At 43.9% G+C, this 21,657-nt stretch overlaps 12 non-coding genes across 12 annotated transcripts; all 12 read right to left on the bottom strand.

Annotated features, from left to right (window-relative positions):
* Window positions 1-1,348: 1,348 nt before the first annotated feature.
* Window positions 1,349-1,546, bottom strand: LOC141183362 (U2 spliceosomal RNA). Its single transcript, XR_012258338.1, has one exon. It is a non-coding gene; the product is annotated as a U2 spliceosomal RNA (small nuclear RNA).
* Window positions 1,547-7,933: 6,387 nt separating this feature from the next.
* On the bottom strand, window positions 7,934-8,124 carry LOC141183929 (U2 spliceosomal RNA). Its single transcript, XR_012258735.1, has one exon. It is a non-coding gene; the product is annotated as a U2 spliceosomal RNA (small nuclear RNA).
* A 1,115-nt stretch (window positions 8,125-9,239) lies between these two features.
* Window positions 9,240-9,430, bottom strand: LOC141183928 (U2 spliceosomal RNA). Its single transcript, XR_012258734.1, has one exon. It is a non-coding gene; the product is annotated as a U2 spliceosomal RNA (small nuclear RNA).
* Window positions 9,431-10,545: 1,115 nt separating this feature from the next.
* LOC141183927 (U2 spliceosomal RNA) lies at window positions 10,546-10,736 on the bottom strand. The gene has a single exon (XR_012258733.1). It is a non-coding gene; the product is annotated as a U2 spliceosomal RNA (small nuclear RNA).
* Window positions 10,737-11,851: 1,115 nt separating this feature from the next.
* LOC141183926 (U2 spliceosomal RNA) lies at window positions 11,852-12,042 on the bottom strand. Its single transcript, XR_012258732.1, has one exon. It is a non-coding gene; the product is annotated as a U2 spliceosomal RNA (small nuclear RNA).
* Window positions 12,043-13,157: 1,115 nt separating this feature from the next.
* Window positions 13,158-13,348, bottom strand: LOC141183924 (U2 spliceosomal RNA). Its single transcript, XR_012258731.1, has one exon. It is a non-coding gene; the product is annotated as a U2 spliceosomal RNA (small nuclear RNA).
* A 1,115-nt stretch (window positions 13,349-14,463) lies between these two features.
* On the bottom strand, window positions 14,464-14,654 carry LOC141183923 (U2 spliceosomal RNA). Its single transcript, XR_012258730.1, has one exon. It is a non-coding gene; the product is annotated as a U2 spliceosomal RNA (small nuclear RNA).
* Window positions 14,655-15,772: 1,118 nt separating this feature from the next.
* LOC141183922 (U2 spliceosomal RNA) lies at window positions 15,773-15,963 on the bottom strand. Its single transcript, XR_012258729.1, has one exon. It is a non-coding gene; the product is annotated as a U2 spliceosomal RNA (small nuclear RNA).
* Window positions 15,964-17,078: 1,115 nt separating this feature from the next.
* LOC141183921 (U2 spliceosomal RNA) lies at window positions 17,079-17,269 on the bottom strand. The gene has a single exon (XR_012258728.1). It is a non-coding gene; the product is annotated as a U2 spliceosomal RNA (small nuclear RNA).
* Window positions 17,270-18,384: 1,115 nt separating this feature from the next.
* Window positions 18,385-18,575, bottom strand: LOC141183150 (U2 spliceosomal RNA). Its single transcript, XR_012258155.1, has one exon. It is a non-coding gene; the product is annotated as a U2 spliceosomal RNA (small nuclear RNA).
* Window positions 18,576-19,690: 1,115 nt separating this feature from the next.
* LOC141183920 (U2 spliceosomal RNA) lies at window positions 19,691-19,881 on the bottom strand. Its single transcript, XR_012258727.1, has one exon. It is a non-coding gene; the product is annotated as a U2 spliceosomal RNA (small nuclear RNA).
* Window positions 19,882-20,993: 1,112 nt separating this feature from the next.
* Window positions 20,994-21,175, bottom strand: LOC141183301 (U2 spliceosomal RNA). Its single transcript, XR_012258291.1, has one exon. It is a non-coding gene; the product is annotated as a U2 spliceosomal RNA (small nuclear RNA).
* Between the last annotated feature and the right edge of the window lie 482 nt (window positions 21,176-21,657).

The following is a 21,657-nucleotide window of genomic DNA, read 5'->3' as shown; positions in this document are numbered from 1 at the left end:
CCAGATCCATAAGCACATCCTGCACAATATGCCCCAACTGTAAGGAATGCTTCATTTCAGCAGCAACAGTCAGCCGAACAGTATTCTTGATGGCAGCCATTCCTAGTACAATGCCCACGGCACTCGATCGCAGCTCCAAAAACGCCGGAAGTCGCCTTCCACGCCAAAAGCCCCCCGACCCAGACCCAGCAGGGTTCCCCCAACTGGATCTGAGCCAAAAGGCAGAGAAGCGATAACCAGAATTGGTTTCAAACTACGGAGCCACCCAAGGATCCTGAAAAGTCCATTTGTGGAGATGAGCTCCTGGACTCCCATTAAGAAGACATGTTGTCAACCTCTAGATCCCTTACATGCCTGCACTTTTCGGCTTGCTGCTGCTGCAATCCACGCGTTTTAGATCTGCATAACTCCACCTCTTTAAACACAGCACCTTCACCCCCTGCTGTTCCCACCCGCCTCAACACCGTTGGAAGGGAGGAGAACCAATTAAGGCGGGGGGTGGGGTGGAACGAGCAGCTGTCTACCCTTAGCAGGAGGGCTCCTGATTACATACCTCTCCTGCTGCTGCTGCTGCTGGCTGTCCAGCAGCAGACTGAAGGTGGCTGCTGCTGTGCACAGGTATATAAAGGCTCAGAGCCTATTATGACACGCGCAGCCAGCGTTCCATTGCCACATTCCATCTACTGCAGGCAGGATACCTGGCTGGCTGAATGTCGCTGAGAAGCTCACAGAGACCGCCATAAGCAACAGTTTAACAGAATGCCACAGACTAATCAACCAAACTTTTGGGTTGGGTTCTCTTTTATAGTCTGCAGGCATTAAATGAAAGAAGTCAGTGTTCCAGCAGAGGGAGACAACATTTCAGAAAAGGCATTGTAGCAAACCAAAAAAGAAATTTTAAGCGCAGCAGAGTAACCAGCGCACATACCTGTTAGCTCAGGTGAGTTTAAAAGGCTGCTGTTGATAACAAGGGCATTTGCTAAATAGATGGTGTGTGTGCAACAATATACTGAAAGGTCAATTATATTGTGCAGCTTATCTCACCACCTGTAGTTATTTAGGTGAAAGCTCCAAAATGCTTGCCTAATATGTCTGTTTATCCAAAAGGAAGTAAAAAGGGAGAGCTAGAAAGATAGCATTGCATCACATTACATGGCAATGCAATGCACAGTTGCTGAAGTTGAACCAAAATGAGCTTGTAATCTGGCTTCTGCAACTTTGAACATGAAAAATCCAATGAGGAGAAGAAAAGCAAAGCCAAAGAGTCCATCCCAAAATCCGACAAACAAGCAAAATGAACAAAAAACGTTGAATTCAATTCTTTCTGATTTTAGAAACTGCATTAAAGAAGGGGTGCACCGGTCCTGGAGATACTGCAATACCTGGTCAATGCATGGAGTGGACAGAGCAAGCTCTTTTTCCATCTCCCTGTTCTAAAAATCCATTTAATATATGGTCCCCAGATAGGGGACGTATCAGATATTAAACTGATAAGAACAGATTTTTTTTTTAATTTGGCTATCCCCCACATGGGGATAAAAACCGTTTATTTAAAATTTAACAAATTACAGAAATAAAACCATTACATCCACATTACACTTTCGGGACTTCAAAGAAAAATAAAAATTCCATCACAGCAAATTTTACAAGACTTCAAATATTCCATAGGTTAAAAAGCCATTTGCCTGCCAACGTTACATTCTTTTTCCTGTCCAATAAATAGTATATGTACATTTCACTTTTACAAAAGGCTAAAACAACATCTACTGGTAACATTTCATGTTTAAAAACAGCAATATTTCTAGCATTCCAGAGCGCTATCTTGGCACAATTCACTATCTTCCACGCCATTATTTTTTGGTCCATTGTTGGGCATTCCAGAAGACCATATAACACTGATGCAAAATTAAAGTCCTTGAGGTTCACCATTTTCTCCAGCAGGGGGATTAGTCTTCTCCAGAACTCTTTAGCAAAAGCACAAGTCCATAAAAGATGCTTCACTGTCTCTTCTTCTTGACAACCTTCTCTTGGGCAGATGGCAGACCTCACAAAACCTCTTCTGTACTGGAATGCCCGGCAAGGAAGACAGTGGTGTGCGCAGCTCCAAGACATGTCTTTCTGTACATTAAAAAGATAAGGGGCGTTAATCGTTTTCCATATGTGTACAGTTTTGTCATCATCATAACGTTCAATATCACACAACGTCACATCAGTACTAATTTGTTTGAGTAGTGTCTTGCTGTTACATAGATCCCCTGTCTGTTTCTTATTCAAATTAAAATCAAGAATAATTTTCTTTAAAATCTCATAATGTGCAGGTAGGTTAAAAGCATAAGGAGAGGATAAAACTGTTTCAAACCAACCAAACCTTCTCATGAGAAAACCAGTGTTAAAACGCATAAAATAGGAAAGGTAATTATCTTTAAAAAGGGTTTTAAAACAGAAACAGAAAAAATGTATTAAAAGAAACTTATCTAAAACAGGGAAATCTTTCCCACCTTTAACCTTTGGCTTTGTCACAATTTCTCTTTTGAGTTTCTCCATTTTTGAGCCCCAAAAAAAGGTAAAACATACTTTTGTAATTCGTTTCAACAAATTTGTAGGAGGGGGGAACACCAAACTAAGATATAACAGGATAGGTAATATCACCATTTTTACAATCAGAACTTTACCTTCCATTGACAGCTTTCTCATATTCCACATGCAGATTTTCTGATTAATTTTCTGTGCTGCCGCATCCCAGCTATTAAAACCATTATTAGATTCATTAAAAGAAACACCTAAAATAGTAATGGAATCTGTAACTGCAATTGGTACATCATGTAAACTCATCCCCCCGACATTTAAAATATTACATTTAGTAAGATTAATTTTAAAACCGGAAACTGTACAAAAAGACTGAATTTGGCTTATCGTTTTTTGTATTGAAGGTACATCACATCCAAACACGGCTACATCATCCATATAGCTTACAACTTTAACTTGTAGACCGTTCCCTCCGGGTAAGGGTACTCCACATATTTGCTTATCCTGGCGTATTGTACATAAAAGGGGTTCTATAGCACATATAAAAAGCAGGGGGGACAAAGGGCAACCCTGCTTCACCCCTGATTTTAAAACTACCTCTTTTGTTTTAAAACCATTAACTAAAATCTTACTCGTACAATCATTATAAAAAGCTTTAAGAGACAATAAAAACCCACCCGGAATGCCCATTTTTTCTAAAACTTTAAAAAGATAAAAATGAGACACGCGGTCAAAAGCTTTCTCAAAATCCACCGCTAGGATTGACATCTTTGTCTTTCTGGTTTTTACATCTTCAATACAATCTTTCACCAGGTTTAAATTGTCCCAGATACTACGCCCAGGTACCCCGCATACCTGATTTGCATGAATTACTTTATGTATCACCTTTTTCAACCGATTTGCACAGATCTTAGCCATAATTTTGTAATCACTATTTAAAAGAGTTATCGGCCTCCAGTTTTTAAGATCCGTTTTGTCACCTTTTTTGTATAGTAGTGATACCTCACCTTTCTTCCATGAGTTGAGTAAAACCTTATTATTAAAAACTTCGGAAAACAAATTAAACAAATCATCTTTTAAAATATCATAAAAACTTATATAAAACTCTATGGGGATACCATCAGGGCCGGGCACTTTACCATTTTTAAAACTCTTCATGGTTTCTAAAATCTCTTCCTCAACTAGAGGTTGGGATAAAAAACTTTGGGCATCAGCATCTAGGGTGGACTTGATCTCCCCCAGGAAAGTGTGTATTAAATCATGGTCTACAGTTTTTACATTAAAAAGATCATTAAAATAGACATTTACCTTATCCAATATAACGTTGATATTATTATCTCCATCTATGTTATCAATTATTGTTTTCGCCTGTTTGTTTTTCTTAAAAAAATACCTGGAACAAGTCTCATCCTCTTCTACGTGTTTTACCTTTGAACGAAAAATCAGTTCTTTTCCTTTTTGTTCCAACCACTTTGAAATTTCTCCTTTAAGACTCAATATATCATTACCTACATCCAGACCATTGTCTTTGAATTTGTACAATGTCTGTAACCTGATATTAAGAAAATTATAGATCTCAAACTTTTCTTTAGCTTTTTGTATGCTTTTCTTTATAAAGAAATCTTTAATGTTTATTTTCATTCTATCCCACCAGGAGCTAAAAGAAATATTGGGGTTTTTCCTTTTTCTACAGTTTACATAAAACTCAATAAAATCCGATAAAATTTGTGGATCTTTTAAAAGGGACACATTCAATTTCCAAGATTTCTTACCACATTTCTTCTTTCCATTAATCCTCACTCTAAAAGATAAAACCTTGTGATCTGAGAGAATATTAGTTAAAACTTCACATTTCACTGGCAGTATTTTTTCTGAACCTAAAACAAAATCTATCCTGGAGCTACATGTAGAATTGCTCCAGGTGAAACCAGCGTCTATAGGGCTATCCTTGTTACATTCTTTATACACATCAGTTAATTTACAATCATTTATAATATTGCTTAACATTCCAGACGTTTTGTCATAATTTCTACTCACGGAACCGGAGCGTCGGCTTTCGCCTTTTAAAATACAATTAAAATCACCTGCCAGGATAAAAGGTTCAGAAATGTTAATAAATAAAGGTAAAATTTCCAGCATATCAGCCCTTTCATTTTTATCAGGTGACCCATAAAAATTTAAAAACTGCCATCTTGTCCCATCAATAAAAGCCTTAACTAAAAGAATACGACCCGGTAAAATATCTTGGATAAAATCAATAGACACATTTCCCTTAAAAAGTATAGCTACCCCGGCTGATCCGGTTGCATTTGATCCAGACCAGACCGATGGACCATGTTTCCACTCTTCCTTATATTTTTTGTAAGAAATCTTATGAGGGATATGACATTCTTGTAAAAAGAAAACAGAAGCTGTAAAACAGGTTAAAAAATGTAAAACAGTAGCTCTTCTGGTCTTGGATCCTATGCCTCTCACATTGAGGGAAACACCACTAATGTCAGCCATCATAACAAATGGTTAGGAAGAAACAAAAACTGGACTTTACCTATCCGATGGACGGATCAGACCACTTGGACTTTCACCAACGCCCTCTTCTGAATCCACCGTTATCAAAGAGTCTTCATCATCGGAGAAGGAACATTCACTTAAATTAAGACCCGACGCTACTGGGGTGTAGCTCGGAAGGATATTGAGAGAAAGGTTACACTGGGTCTCCATAGGCTGACCATTTAGGTCCTCGTCAGGTGGGTCTCCGAGAGGCTCCGCACTCCCCTGCTGACCCGCAGAGGGTCGTAACACAGGGGCAGGCTGCGCACATGGCGGAGCCTCAGAGTCCCCGGAGGCAGCCAGGTTCGGGGCCCCACCTGGAGCAGCAGAGCCCCGGGACCTCGGGATTCCAGAGTCTACACCCCCGTGAGGGGATGTATCCATCTCCTCCCTATTAGCCACCTCCACGGAACCATTCTTTTTCTTATTATGAGACCTCACCAAATGCCACGTACCGCCCTCGCTCTCGTGAGACCCAGTGGGAATTTTGGGCTCGGTGTCAGCCTTTTGGCGCTCTTTTTTGGCCTTACCGACCGCCCCTTTATGATCTTTCTCAGCCTTCCTTTTAGCCTCCTTATGGTCTTTCAGCCAGCTCCTGGGCTCCTGTGAGTTACCTGTCATTGACTCGGAGGGATTGTTACTAGTTGAAGCGCCCTTATCACCTCCCGAGGCTCCAGGTTGTTGCTCCTCCTCCTGAGGGGTGGTCTGATTGGCCCGTCCATTCCCGGATGTCTTGGACTTCTCCTTTTGTTTTTGTTCATCCTCTCTGAACCTGTGAGGGCAAGAAAAATAGAAATGACCAGGTGTCCGACAAAAAGAGCATTTTTTTTCATTTGGGCACTCCTTTGTGTCATGTTCAGTACTGGCACAATTTCTACAAGTGGCACCACAACTATCCTTAGAGTGCCCATAGAGACCACAATACCTACAGAAAAGTGGCATTCCTGAGAAAAAAAAATCCCCATTAGTTTGCCCTATTTTAAATCGAGCTGGAGGAAGTCTCACACCTCCAGGGAATTTAGGGTCTCTTTCACATTTTACTAAAAACTTCCATTTTGAGGTCCAGATGTTAAACTCATTCAACACTTTCCCAATCAATTTCACACTTTTAAAATAAACTGACAAAAAGGAAATAACCTCTGGTGCTGTTATGAAGGGTGAGAAGATTTTCACAACCACCATCTTTACCTCATCCAGGACGTGCTCGATGATCTGAATCCCTTTTAGACCAGGGCTATTTTCTACCGACTTAACTCTGGACAAAACATCTTTGAAAATACCTTCGCCAGTAAAGGTTACATCATAATCTCCACGTCGAGGATAATCCTGGATAGAAAGGATTTCGTTGGTTCTGACGTGGAGCAGTTTCTCAAGCACGTCCTGGACTACATATCCCAGATTCCGTATATCGGAACCACCAGCCGTAAATCGGACCCTTATGGTGTTCTTAAGCCTCGCATATAGAGGCACGAGGTTGGGGTCAACCTCCATGGTATGGCGCAACAAAATGCAAATTGCAACCGCCTGCAATCTGCGCCTTCAGAGCTTTGAGATAAAGCACCTGAAGGCTGGGGGATCGCTGCCCGTTACCCTAGGACTAATCCCTCTCCCTAATAGCAGCAGGCAGGTGAAGCCCACCGAAGTGGACGATCCTGCCAGGCCAAGGAGAGGGGTACCTGAGTGCCCTTCAACTGAAACCTCCTGCTGTGAAGCACTTGGTCTCAGCCAAAAGGCCGAGAAGCGATAACCAGAATTGGTTTCAAACTACGGAGCCACCCAAGGATCCTGAAAAGTCCATTTGTGGAGATGAGCTCCTGGACTCCCGTTAAGAAGACATGTTGTCAACCTCTAGATCCCTTACATGCCTGCACTTTTCGGCTTGCTGCTGCTGCAATCCACGCGTTTTAGATCTGCATAACTCCACCTCTTTAAACACAGCACCTTCACCCCCTGCTGTTCCCACCCGCCTCAACACCGTTGGAAGGGAGGAGAACCAATTAAGGCGGGGGGTGGGGTGGAACGAGCAGCTGTCTACCCTTAGCAGGAGGGCTCCTGATTACATACCTCTCCTGCTGCTGCTGCTGCTGGCTGTCCAGCAGCAGAATGAAGGTGGCTGCTGCTGTGCACAGGTATATAAAGGCTCAGAGCCTATTATGACACGCGCAGCCAGCGTTCCATTGCCACATTCCATCTACTGCAGGCAGGATACCTGGCTGGCTGAATGTCGCTGAGAAGCTCACAGAGACCGCCATAAGCAACAGTTTAACAGAATGCCACAGACTAATCAACCAAACTTTTTGGGTTGGGTTCTCTTTTATAGTCTGCAGGCATTAAATGAAAGTAGTCAGTGTTCCAGCAGAAGGAGACAACGTTTCAGAAAAGGCATTGTAGCAAACCAAAAAAGAAATTTTAAGCGCAGCAGAGTAACCAGCGCACATTCCTGTTAGCTCAGGTGAGTTTAAAAGGCTGCTGTTGATAACAAGGGCATTTGCTAAATAGATGGTGTGTGTGCAACAATATACTGAAAGGTCAATTATATTGTGCAGCTTATCTCACCACCTGTAGTTATTTAGGTGAAAGCTCCAAAATGCTTGCCTAATATGTCTGTTTATCCAAAAGGAAGTAAAAAGGGAGAGCTAGAAAGATAGCATTGCATCACATTACATGGCAATGCAATGCACAGTTGCTGAAGTTGAACCAAAATGAGCTTGTAATCTGGCTTCTGCAACTTTGAACATGAAAAATCCAATGAGGAGAAGAAAAGCAAAGCCAAAGAGTCCATCCCAAAATCCGACAAACAAGCAAAATGAACAAAAAACATTGAATTCAATTCTTTCTGATTTTAGAAACTGCATTAAAGAAGGGGTGCACCGGTCCTGGAGATACTGCAATACCAGGTCAATGCGTGGAGTGGACAGAGCAAGCTCTTTTTCCATCTCCCTGTTCTAAAAATCCATTTAATATATGGTCCCCAGATAGGGGACGTATCAGATATTAAACTGATAAGAACAGATACTACACTTGATCTTAGCCAAAAGGCCGAGAAGCGATAACCAGAATTTGTTTCAAACTACGGAGCCACCCAAGGATCCTGAAAAGTCCATTTGTGGAGATGAGCTCCTGGACTCCCGTTAAGAAGACATGTTGTCAACCTCTAGATCCCTTACATGCCTGCACTTTTCGGCTTGCTGCTGCTGCAATCCACGCGTTTTAGATCTGCATAACTCCACCTCTTTAAACACAGCACCTTCACCCCCTGCTATTCCCACCCGCCTCAACACCGTTGGAAGGGAGGAGAACCAATTAAGGCGGGGGGTGGGGTGGAACGAGCAGCTGTCTACCCTTAGCAGGAGGGCTCCTGATTACATACCTCTCCTGCTGCTGCTGCTGCTGGCTGTCCAGCAGCAGATTGAAGGTGGCTGCTGCTGTGCACAGGTATATAAAGGCTCAGAGCCTATTATGACACGCGCAGCCAGCGTTCCATTGCCACATTCCATCTACTGCAGGCAGGATACCTGGCTGGCTGAATGTCGCTGAGAAGCTCACAGAGACCGCCATAAGCAACAGTTTAACAGAATGCCACAGACTAATCAACCAAACTTTTTGGGTTGGGTTCTCTTTTATAGTCTGCAGGCATTAAATGAAAGAAGTCAGTGTTCCAGCAGAAGGAGACAACGTTTCAGAAAAGGCATTGTAGCAAACCAAAAAAGAAATTTTAAGCGCAGCAGAGTAACCAGCGCACATACCTGTTAGCTCAGGTGAGTTTAAAAGGCTGCTGTTGATAACAAGGGCATTTGCTAAATAGATGGTGTGTGTGCAACAATATACTGAAAGGTCAATTATATTGCGCAGCTTATCTCACCACCTGTAGTTATTTAGGTGAAAGCTCCAAAATGCTTGGCTAATATGTCTGTTTATCCAAAAGGAAGTAAAAAGGGAGAGCTAGAAAGATAGCATTGCATCACATTACATGGCAATGCAATGCACAGTTGCTGAAGTTGAACCAAAATGAGCTTGTAATCTGGCTTCTGCAACTTTGAACATGAAAAATCCAATGAGGAGAAGAAAAGCAAAGCCAAAGAGTCCATCCCAAAATCCGACAAACAAGCAAAATGAACAAAAAACATTGAATTCAATTCTTTCTGATTTTAGAAACTGCATTAAAGAAGGGGTGCACCGGTCCTGGAGATACTGCAATACCAGGTCAATGCGTGGAGTGGACAGAGCAAGCTCTTTTTCCATCTCCCTGTTCTAAAAATCCATTTAATATATGGTCCCCAGATAGGGGACGTATCAGATATTAAACTGATAAGAACAGATACTACACTTGATCTTAGCCAAAAGGCCGAGAAGCGATAACCAGAATTGGTTTCAAACTACGGAGCCACCCAAGGATCCTGAAAAGTCCATTTGTGGAGATGAGCTCCTGGACTCCCGTTAAGAAGACATGTTGTCAACCTCTAGATCCCTTACATGCCTGCACTTTTCGGCTTGCTGCTGCTGCAATCCACGCGTTTTAGATCTGCATAACTCCACCTCTTTAAACACAGCACCTTCACCCCCTGCTGTTCCCACCCGCCTCAACACCGTTGGAAGGGAGGAGAACCAATTAAGGCGGGGGGTGGGGTGGAACGAGCAGCTGTCTACCCTTAGCAGGAGGGCTCCTGATTACATACCTCTCCTGCTGCTGCTGCTGCTGGCTGTCCAGCAGCAGACTGAAGGTGGCTGCTGCTGTGCACAGGTATATAAAGGCTCAGAGCCTATTATGACACGCGCAGCCAGCGTTCCATTGCCACATTCCATCTACTGCAGGCAGGATACCTGGCTGGCTGAATGTCGCTGAGAAGCTCACAGAGACCGCCATAAGCAACAGTTTAACAGAATGCCACAGACTAATCAACCAAACTTTTTGGGTTGGGTTCTCTTTTATAGTCTGCAGGCATTAAATGAAAGAAGTCAGTGTTCCAGCAGAAGGAGACAACGTTTCAGAAAAGGCATTGTAGCAAACCAAAAAAGAAATTTTAAGCGCAGCAGAGTAACCAGCGCACATACCTGTTAGCTCAGGTGAGTTTAAAAGGCTGCTGTTGATAACAAGGGCATTTGCTAAATAGATGGTGTGTGTGCAACAATATACTGAAAGGTCAATTATATTGTGCAGCTTATCTCACCACCTGTAGTTATTTAGGTGAAAGCTCCAAAATGCTTGCCTAATATGTCTGTTTATCCAAAAGGAAGTAAAAAGGGAGAGCTAGAAAGATAGCATTGCATCACATTACATGGCAATGCAATGCACAGTTGCTGAAGTTGAACCAAAATGAGCTTGTAATCTGGCTTCTGCAACTTTGAACATGAAAAATCCAATGAGGAGAAGAAAAGCAAAGCCAAAGAGTCCATCCCAAAATCCGACAAACAAGCAAAATGAACAAAAAACATTGAATTCAATTCTTTCTGATTTTAGAAACTGCATTAAAGAAGGGGTGCACCGGTCCTGGAGATACTGCAATACCAGGTCAATGCGTGGAGTGGACAGAGCAAGCTCTTTTTCCATCTCCCTGTTCTAAAAATCCATTTAATATATGGTCCCCAGATAGGGGACGTATCAGATATTAAACTGATAAGAACAGATACTACACTTGATCTTAGCCAAAAGGCCGAGAAGCGATAACCAGAATTGGTTTCAAACTACGGAGCCACCCAAGGATCCTGAAAAGTCCATTTGTGGAGATGAGCTCCTGGACTCCCGTTAAGAAGACATGTTGTCAACCTCTAGATCCCTTACATGCCTGCACTTTTCGGCTTGCTGCTGCTGCAATCCACGCGTTTTAGATCTGCATAACTCCACCTCTTTAAACACAGCACCTTCACCCCCTGCTGTTCCCACCCGCCTCAACACCGTTGGAAGGGAGGAGAACCAATTAAGGCGGGGGGTGGGGTGGAACGAGCAGCTGTCTACCCTTAGCAGGAGGGCTCCTGATTACATACCTCTCCTGCTGCTGCTGCTGCTGGCTGTCCAGCAGCAGACTGAAGGTGGCTGCTGCTGTGCACAGGTATATAAAGGCTCAGAGCCTATTATGACACGCGCAGCCAGCGTTCCATTGCCACATTCCATCTACTGCAGGCAGGATACCTGGCTGGCTGAATGTCGCTGAGAAGCTCACAGAGACCGCCATAAGCAACAGTTTAACAGAATGCCACAGACTAATCAACCAAACTTTTTGGGTTGGGTTCTCTTTTATAGTCTGCAGGCATTAAATGAAAGAAGTCAGTGTTCCAGCAGAAGGAGACAACGTTTCAGAAAAGGCATTGTAGCAAACCAAAAAAGAAATTTTAAGCGCAGCAGAGTAACCAGCGCACATACCTGTTAGCTCAGGTGAGTTTAAAAGGCTGCTGTTGATAACAAGGGCATTTGCTAAATAGATGGTGTGTGTGCAACAATATACTGAAAGGTCAATTATATTGTGCAGCTTATCTCACCACCTGTAGTTATTTAGGTGAAAGCTCCAAAATGCTTGCCTAATATGTCTGTTTATCCAAAAGGAAGTAAAAAGGGAGAGCTAGAAAGATAGCATTGCATCACATTACATGGCAATGCAATGCACAGTTGCTGAAGTTGAACCAAAATGAGCTTGTAATCTGGCTTCTGCAACTTTGAACATGAAAAATCCAATGAGGAGAAGAAAAGCAAAGCCAAAGAGTCCATCCCAAAATCCGACAAACAAGCAAAATGAACAAAAAACATTGAATTCAATTCTTTCTGATTTTAGAAACTGCATTAAAGAAGGGGTGCACCGGTCCTGGAGATACTGCAATACCAGGTCAATGCGTGGAGTGGACAGAGCAAGCTCTTTTTCCATCTCCCTGTTCTAAAAATCCATTTAATATATGGTCCCCAGATAGGGGACGTATCAGATATTAAACTGATAAGAACAGATACTACACTTGATCTTAGCCAAAAGGCCGAGAAGCGATAACCAGAATTGGTTTCAAACTACGGAGCCACCCAAGGATCCTGAAAAGTCCATTTGTGGAGATGAGCTCCTGGACTCCCGTTAAGAAGACATGTTGTCAACCTCTAGATCCCTTACATGCCTGCACTTTTCGGCTTGCTGCTGCTGCAATCCACGCGTTTTAGATCTGCATAACTCCACCTCTTTAAACACAGCACCTTCACCCCCTGCTGTTCCCACCCGCCTCAACACCGTTGGAAGGGAGGAGAACCAATTAAGGCGGGGGGTGGGGTGGAACGAGCAGCTGTCTACCCTTAGCAGGAGGGCTCCTGATTACATACCTCTCCTGCTGCTGCTGCTGCTGGCTGTCCAGCAGCAGACTGAAGGTGGCTGCTGCTGTGCACAGGTATATAAAGGCTCAGAGCCTATTATGACACGCGCAGCCAGCGTTCCATTGCCACATTCCATCTACTGCAGGCAGGATACCTGGCTGGCTGAATGTCGCTGAGAAGCTCACAGAGACCGCCATAAGCAACAGTTTAACAGAATGCCACAGACTAATCAACCAAACTTTTTGGGTTGGGTTCTCTTTTATAGTCTGCAGGCATTAAATGAAAGAAGTCAGTGTTCCAGCAGAAGGAGACAACGTTTCAGAAAAGGCATTGTAGCAAACCAAAAAAGAAATTTTAAGCGCAGCAGAGTAACCAGCGCACATACCTGTTAGCTCAGGTGAGTTTAAAAGGCTGCTGTTGATAACAAGGGCATTTGCTAAATAGATGGTGTGTGTGCAACAATATACTGAAAGGTCAATTATATTGTGCAGCTTATCTCACCACCTGTAGTTATTTAGGTGAAAGCTCCAAAATGCTTGCCTAATATGTCTGTTTATCCAAAAGGAAGTAAAAAGGGAGAGCTAGAAAGATAGCATTGCATCACATTACATGGCAATGCAATGCACAGTTGCTGAAGTTGAACCAAAATGAGCTTGTAATCTGGCTTCTGCAACTTTGAACATGAAAAATCCAATGAGGAGAAGAAAAGCAAAGCCAAAGAGTCCATCCCAAAATCCGACAAACAAGCAAAATGAACAAAAAACATTGAATTCAATTCTTTCTGATTTTAGAAACTGCATTAAAGAAGGGGTGCACCGGTCCTGGAGATACTGCAATACCAGGTCAATGCGTGGAGTGGACAGAGCAAGCTCTTTTTCCATCTCCCTGTTCTAAAAATCCATTTAATATATGGTCCCCAGATAGGGGACGTATCAGATATTAAACTGATAAGAACAGATACTACACTTGATCTTAGCCAAAAGGCCGAGAAGCGATAACCAGAATTGGTTTCAAACTACGGAGCCACCCAAGGATCCTGAAAAGTCCATTTGTGGAGATGAGCTCCTGGACTCCCGTTAAGAAGACATGTTGTCAACCTCTAGATCCCTTACATGCCTGCACTTTTCGGCTTGCTGCTGCTGCAATCCACGCGTTTTAGATCTGCATAACTCCACCTCTTTAAACACAGCACCTTCACCCCCTGCTGTTCCCACCCGCCTCAACACCGTTGGAAGGGAGGAGAACCAATTAAGGCGGGGGGTGGGGTGGAACGAGCAGCTGTCTACCCTTAGCAGGAGGGCTCCTGATTACATACCTCTCCTGCTGCTGCTGCTGCTGGCTGTCCAGCAGCAGACTGAAGGTGGCTGCTGCTGTGCACAGGTATATAAAGGCTCAGAGCCTATTATGACACGCGCAGCCAGCGTTCCATTGCCACATTCCATCTACTGCAGGCAGGATACCTGGCTGGCTGAATGTCGCTGAGAAGCTCACAGAGACCGCCATAAGCAACAGTTTAACAGAATGCCACAGACTAATCAACCAAACTTTTTGGGTTGGGTTCTCTTTTATAGTCTGCAGGCATTAAATGAAAGAAGTCAGTGTTCCAGCAGAAGGAGACAACGTTTCAGAAAAGGCATTGTAGCAAACCAAAAAAGAAATTTTAAGCGCAGCAGAGTAACCAGCGCACATACCTGTTAGCTCAGGTGAGTTTAAAAGGCTGCTGTTGATAACAAGGGCATTTGCTAAATAGATGGTGTGTGTGCAACAATATACTGAAAGGTCAATTATATTGTGCAGCTTATCTCACCACCTGTAGTTATTTAGGTGAAAGCTCCAAAATGCTTGCCTAATATGTCTGTTTATCCAAAAGGAAGTAAAAAGGGAGAGCTAGAAAGATAGCATTGCATCACATTACATGGCAATGCAATGCACAGTTGCTGAAGTTGAACCAAAATGAGCTTGTAATCTGGCTTCTGCAACTTTGAACATGAAAAATCCAATGAGGAGAAGAAAAGCAAAGCCAAAGAGTCCATCCCAAAATCCGACAAACAAGCAAAATGAACAAAAAACATTGAATTCAATTCTTTCTGATTTTAGAAACTGCATTAAAGAAGGGGTGCACCGGTCCTGGAGATACTGCAATACCAGGTCAATGCGTGGAGTGGACAGAGCAAGCTCTTTTTCCATCTCCCTGTTCTAAAAATCCATTTAATATATGGTCCCCAGATAGGGGACGTATCAGATATTAAACTGATAAGAACAGATACTACACTTGATCTTAGCCAAAAGGCCGAGAAGCGATAACCAGAATTGGTTTCAAACTACGGAGCCACCCAAGGATCCTGAAAAGTCCATTTGTGGAGATGAGCTCCTGGACTCCCGTTAAGAAGACATGTTGTCAACCTCTAGATCCCTTACATGCCTGCACTTTTCGGCTTGCTGCTGCTGCAATCCACGCGTTTTAGATCTGCATAACTCCACCTCTTTAAACACAGCACCTTCACCCCCTGCTGTTCCCACCCGCCTCAACACCGTTGGAAGGGAGGAGAACCAATTAAGGCGGGGGGTGGGGTGGAACGAGCAGCTGTCTACCCTTAGCAGGAGGGCTCCTGATTACATACCTCTCCTGCTGCTGCTGCTGCTGCTGGCTGTCCAGCAGCAGACTGAAGGTGGCTGCTGCTGTGCACAGGTATATAAAGGCTCAGAGCCTATTATGACACGCGCAGCCAGCGTTCCATTGCCACATTCCATCTACTGCAGGCAGGATACCTGGCTGGCTGAATGTCGCTGAGAAGCTCACAGAGACCGCCATAAGCAACAGTTTAACAGAATGCCACAGACTAATCAACCAAACTTTTTGGGTTGGGTTCTCTTTTATAGTCTGCAGGCATTAAATGAAAGAAGTCAGTGTTCCAGCAGAAGGAGACAACGTTTCAGAAAAGGCATTGTAGCAAACCAAAAAAGAAATTTTAAGCGCAGCAGAGTAACCAGCGCACATACCTGTTAGCTCAGGTGAGTTTAAAAGGCTGCTGTTGATAACAAGGGCATTTGCTAAATAGATGGTGTGTGTGCAACAATATACTGAAAGGTCAATTATATTGTGCAGCTTATCTCACCACCTGTAGTTATTTAGGTGAAAGCTCCAAAATGCTTGCCTAATATGTCTGTTTATCCAAAAGGAAGTAAAAAGGGAGAGCTAGAAAGATAGCATTGCATCACATTACATGGCAATGCAATGCACAGTTGCTGAAGTTGAACCAAAATGAGCTTGTAATCTGGCTTCTGCAACTTTGAACATGAAAAATCCAATGAGGAGAAGAAAAGCAAAGCCAAAGAGTCCATCCCAAAATCCGACAAACAAGCAAAATGAACAAAAAACATTGAATTCAATTCTTTCTGATTTTAGAAACTGCATTAAAGAAGGGGTGCACCGGTCCTGGAGATACTGCAATACCAGGTCAATGCGTGGAGTGGACAGAGCAAGCTCTTTTTCCATCTCCCTGTTCTAAAAATCCATTTAATATATGGTCCCCAGATAGGGGACGTATCAGATATTAAACTGATAAGAACAGATACTACACTTGATCTTAGCCAAAAGGCCGAGAAGCGATAACCAGAATTGGTTTCAAACTACGGAGCCACCCAAGGATCCTGAAAAGTCCATTTGTGGAGATGAGCTCCTGGACTCCCGTTAAGAAGACATGTTGTCAACCTCTAGATCCCTTACATGCCTGCACTTTTCGGCTTGCTGCTGCTGCAATCCACGCGTTTTAGATCTGCATAACTCCACCTCTTTAAACACAGCACCTTCACCCCCTGCTGTTCCCACCCGCCTCAACACCGTTGGAAGGGAGGAGAACCAATTAAGGCGGGGGGTGGGGTGGAACGAGCAGCTGTCTACCCTTAGCAGGAGGGCTCCTGATTACATACCTCTCCTGCTGCTGCTGCTGCTGGCTGTCCAGCAGCAGACTGAAGGTGGCTGCTGCTGTGCACAGGTATATAAAGGCTCGGAGCCTATTATGACACGCGCAGCCAGCGTTCCATTGCCACATTCCATCTACTGCAGGCAGGATACCTGGCTGGCTGAATGTCGCTGAGAAGCTCACAGAGACCGCCATAAGCAACAGTTTAACAGAATGCCACAGACTAATCAACCAAACTTTTTGGGTTGGGTTCTCTTTTATAGTCTGCAGGCATTAAATGAAAGAAGTCAGTGTTCCAGCAGAAGGAGACAACGTTTCAGAAAAGGCATTGTAGCAAACCAAAAAAGAAATTTTAAGCGCAGCAGAGTAACCAGCGCACATACCTGTTAGCTCAGGTGAGTTTAAAAGGCTGCTGTTGATAACAAGGGCATTTGCTAAATAGATGGTGTGTGTGCAACAATATACTGAAAGGTCAATTATATTGTGCAGCTTATCTCACCACCTGTAGTTATTTAGGTGAAAGCTCCAAAATGCTTGCCTAATATGTCTGTTTATCCAAAAGGAAGTAAAAAGGGAGAGCTAGAAAGATAGCATTGCATCACATTACATGGCAATGCAATGCACAGTTGCTGAAGTTGAACCAAAATGAGCTTGTAATCTGGCTTCTGCAACTTTGAACATGAAAAATCCAATGAGGAGAAGAAAAGCAAAGCCAAAGAGTCCATCCCAAAATCCGACAAACAAGCAAAATGAACAAAAAACATTGAATTCAATTCTTTCTGATTTTAGAAACTGCATTAAAGAAGGGGTGCACCGGTCCTGGAGATACTGCAATACCAGGTCAATGCGTGGAGTGGACAGAGCAAGCTCTTTTTCCATCTCCCTGTTCTAAAAATCCATTTAATATATGGTCCCCAGATAGGGGACGTATCAGATATTAAACTGATAAGAACAGATACTACACTTGATCTTAGCCAAAAGGCCGAGAAGCGATAACCAGAATTGGTTTCAAACTACGGAGCCACCCAAGGATCCTGAAAAGTCCATTTGTGGAGATGAGCTCCTGGACTCCCGTTAAGAAGACATGTTGTCAACCTCTAGATCCCTTACATGCCTGCACTTTTCGGCTTGCTGCTGCTGCAATCCACGCGTTTTAGATCTGCATAACTCCACCTCTTTAAACACAGCACCTTCACCCCCTGCTGTTCCCACCCGCCTCAACACCGTTGGAAGGGAGGAGAACCAATTAAGGCGGGGGGTGGGGTGGAACGAGCAGCTGTCTACCCTTAGCAGGAGGGCTCCTGATTACATACCTCTCCTGCTGCTGCTGCTGCTGGCTGTCCAGCAGCAGACTGAAGGTGGCTGCTGCTGTGCACAGGTATATAAAGGCTCGGAGCCTATTATGACACGCGCAGCCAGCGTTCCATTGCCACATTCCATCTACTGCAGGCAGGATACCTGGCTGGCTGAATGTCGCTGAGAAGCTCACAGAGACCGCCATAAGCAACAGTTTAACAGAATGCCACAGACTAATCAACCAAACTTTTTGGGTTGGGTTCTCTTTTATAGTCTGCAGGCATTAAATGAAAGAAGTCAGTGTTCCAGCAGAAGGAGACAACGTTTCAGAAAAGGCATTGTAGCAAACCAAAAAAGAAATTTTAAGCGCAGCAGATTAACCAGCGCACATACCTGTTAGCTCAGGTGAGTTTAAAAGGCTGCTGTTGATAACAAGGGCATTTGCTAAATAGATGGTGTGTGTGCAACAATATACTGAAAGGTCAATTATATTGTGCAGCTTATCTCACCACCTGTAGTTATTTAGGTGAAAGCTCCAAAATGCTTGCCTAATATGTCTGTTTATCCAAAAGGAAGTAAAAAGGGAGAGCTAGAAAGATAGCATTGCATCACATTACATGGCAATGCAATGCACAGTTGCTGAAGTTGAACCAAAATGAGCTTGTAATCTGGCTTCTGCAACTTTGAACATGAAAAATCCAATGAGGAGAAGAAAAGCAAAGCCAAAGAGTCCATCCCAAAATCCGACAAACAAGCAAAATGAACAAAAAACATTGAATTCAATTCTTTCTGATTTTAGAAACTGCATTAAAGAAGGGGTGCACCGGTCCTGGAGATACTGCAATACCAGGTCAATGCGTGGAGTGGACAGAGCAAGCTCTTTTTCCATCTCCCTGTTATAAAAATCCATTTAATATATGGTCCCCAGATAGGGGACGTATCAGATATTAAACTGATAAGAACAGATACTACACTTGATCTTAGCCAAAAGGCCGAGAAGCGATAACCAGAATTGGTTTCAAACTACGGAGCCACCCAAGGATCCTGAAAAGTCCATTTGTGGAGATGAGCTCCTGGACTCCCGTTAAGAAGACATGTTGTCAACCTCTAGATCCCTTACATGCCTGCACTTTTCGGCTTGCTGCTGCTGCAATCCACGCGTTTTAGATCTGCATAACTCCACCTCTTTAAACACAGCACCTTCACCCCCTGCTGTTCCCACCCGCCTCAACACCGTTGGAAGGGAGGAGAACCAATTAAGGCGGGGGGTGAGGTGGAACGAGCAGCTGTCTACCCTTAGCAGGAGGGCTCCTGATTACATACCTCTCCTGCTGCTGCTGCTGCTGGCTGTCCAGCAGCAGACTGAAGGTGGCTGCTGCTGTGCACAGGTATATAAAGGCTCAGAGCCTATTATGACACGCGCAGCCAGCGTTCCATTGCCACATTCCATCTACTGCAGGCAGGATACCTGGCTGGCTGAATGTCGCTGAGAAGCTCACAGAGACCGCCATAAGCAACAGTTTAACAGAATGCCACAGACTAATCAACCAAACTTTTTGGGTTGGGTTCTCTTTTATAGTCTGCAGGCATTAAATGAAAGAAGTCAGTGTTCCAGCAGAAGGAGACAACGTTTCAGAAAAGGCATTGTAGCAAACCAAAAAAGAAATTTTAAGCGCAGCAGAGTAACCAGCGCACATACCTGTTAGCTCAGGTGAGTTTAAAAGGCTGCTGTTGATAACAAGGGCATTTGCTAAATAGATGGTGTGTGTGCAACAATATACTGAAAGGTCAATTATATTGTGCAGCTTATCTCACCACCTGTAGTTATTTAGGTGAAAGCTCCAAAATGCTTGCCTAATATGTCTGTTTATCCAAAAGGAAGTAAAAAGGGAGAGCTAGAAAGATAGCATTGCATCACATTACATGGCAATGCAATGCACAGTTGCTGAAGTTGAACCAAAATGAGCTTGTAATCTGGCTTCTGCAACTTTGAACATGAAAAATCCAATGAGGAGAAGAAAAGCAAAGCCAAAGAGTCCATCCCAAAATCCGACAAACAAGCAAAATGAACAAAAAACATTGAATTCAATTCTTTCTGATTTTAGAAACTGCATTAAAGAAGGGGTGCACCGGTCCTGGAGATACTGCAATACCAGGTCAATGCGTGGAGTGGACAGAGCAAGCTCTTTTTCCATCTCCCTGTTCTAAAAATCCATTTAATATATGGTCCCCAGATAGGGGACGTATCAGATATTAAACTGATAAGAACAGATACTACACTTGATCTTAGCCAAAAGGCCGAGAAGCGATAACCAGAATTGGTTTCAAACTACGGAGCCACCCAAGGATCCTGAAAAGTCCATTTGTGGAGATGAGCTCCTGGACTCCCGTTAAGAAGACATGTTGTCAACCTCTAGATCCCTTACATGCCTGCACTTTTCGGCTTGCTGCTGCTGCAATCCACGCGTTTTAGATCTGCATAACTCCACCTCTTTAAACACAGCACCTTCACCCCCTGCTGTTCCCACCCGCCTCAACACCGTTGGAAGGGAGGAGAACCAATTAAGGCGGGGGGTGGGGTGGAACGAGCAGCTGTCTACCCTTAGCAGGAGGGCTCCTGATTACATACCTCTCCTGCTGCTGCTGCTGGCTGTCCAGCAGCAGACTGAAGGTGGCTGCTGCTGTGCACAGGTATATAAAGGTTCAGAGCCTATTATGACATGCGCAGCCAGCGTTCCATTGCCACATTCCATCTACTGCAGGCAGGATACCTGGCTGGCTGAATGTCGCTGAGAAGCTCACAGAGACCGCCATAAGCAACAGTTTAACAGAATGCCACAGACTAATCAACCAAACTTTTTGGGTTGGGTTCTCTTTTATAGTCTGCAGGCATTAAATGAAAGAAGTCAGTGTTCCAGCAGAAGGAGACAACGTTTCAGAAAAGGCATTGTAGCAAACCAAAAAAGAAATTTTAAGCACAGCAGAGTAACCAGCGCACATACCTGTTAGCTCAGGTGAGTTTAAAAGGCTGCTGTTGATAACAAGGGCATTTGCTAAATAGATGGTGTGTGTGCAACAATATACTGAAAGGTCAATTATATTGTGCAGCTTATCTCACCACCTGTAGTTATTTAGGTGAAAGCTCCAAAATGCTTGCCTAATATGTCTGTTTATCCAAAAGGAAGTAAAAAGGGAGAGCTAGAAAGATAGCATTGCATCACATTACATGGCAATGCAATGCACAGTTGCTGAAGTTGAACCAAAATGAGCTTGTAATCTGGCTTCTGCAACTTTGAACATGAAAAATCCAATGAGGAGAAGAAAAGCAAAGCCAAAGAGTCCATCCCAAAATCCGACAAACAAGCAAAATGAACAAAAAACATTGAATTCAATTCTTTCTGATTTTAGAAACTGCATTAAAGAAGGGGTGCACCGGTCCTGGAGATACTGCAATACCAGGTCAATGCGTGGAGTGGACAGAGCAAGCTCTTTTTCCATCTCCCTGTTCTAAAAATCCATTTAATATATGGTCCCCAGATATGGGACGTATCAGATATTAAACTGATAAGAACAGATTTTTTGATTGAAGCTGCATCCAAGGCACTGAAAAATGTGACCGAAGTCACACCAAAACAGCGCACGAGGCGAGGATTCATGTGGACCCTTCCCGGAGGAGAGGGTCCCCAATAAACCATCCCCATCCCTCCGAGCCAGAAGGCCACAGCGAGGGTCAGGGATCTCCGATGCTCTCCCTAGCCGAAGCCGGAGAAGAGCCGTTTTCGTGCTGCCAGCTTCCATCTAGGCTGCCACCCTAGTGGAGCTGGAGCCTGTGTTGGTTTCTCAGCCCAAAGCTGACCGGACCTCCGACCGGGTTTATAAAAATTCCCCTTCCTAGCCCGGAGGCCAGGAATAGGGGGGGTTGCTCAGAAAGTATGATTGGCAAAGGTGCGGCGTGCTACGAAGCCAAATCTTTCTGGGGTTCCCAGTCCCAGTAAGCTTGGACTCCCACCAGGGCGCCTACTCCTGGGGCACATTGCTCCAAAGCCCTCACACTTACCCAGCCTAGTGACTTCGATCCTGGAGGGC

The sequence above is a fragment of the Phyllobates terribilis genome, unplaced genomic scaffold (genome assembly GCF_046119375.1).
Source record: "Phyllobates terribilis strain yellow unplaced genomic scaffold, ASM4611937v1 Scaffold_38__1_contigs__length_12584779, whole genome shotgun sequence".
In the NCBI taxonomy this organism is placed as follows: Eukaryota; Metazoa; Chordata; class Amphibia; order Anura; family Dendrobatidae; genus Phyllobates; species Phyllobates terribilis.
This window is presented reverse-complemented; position numbering and strand designations above follow the sequence as displayed.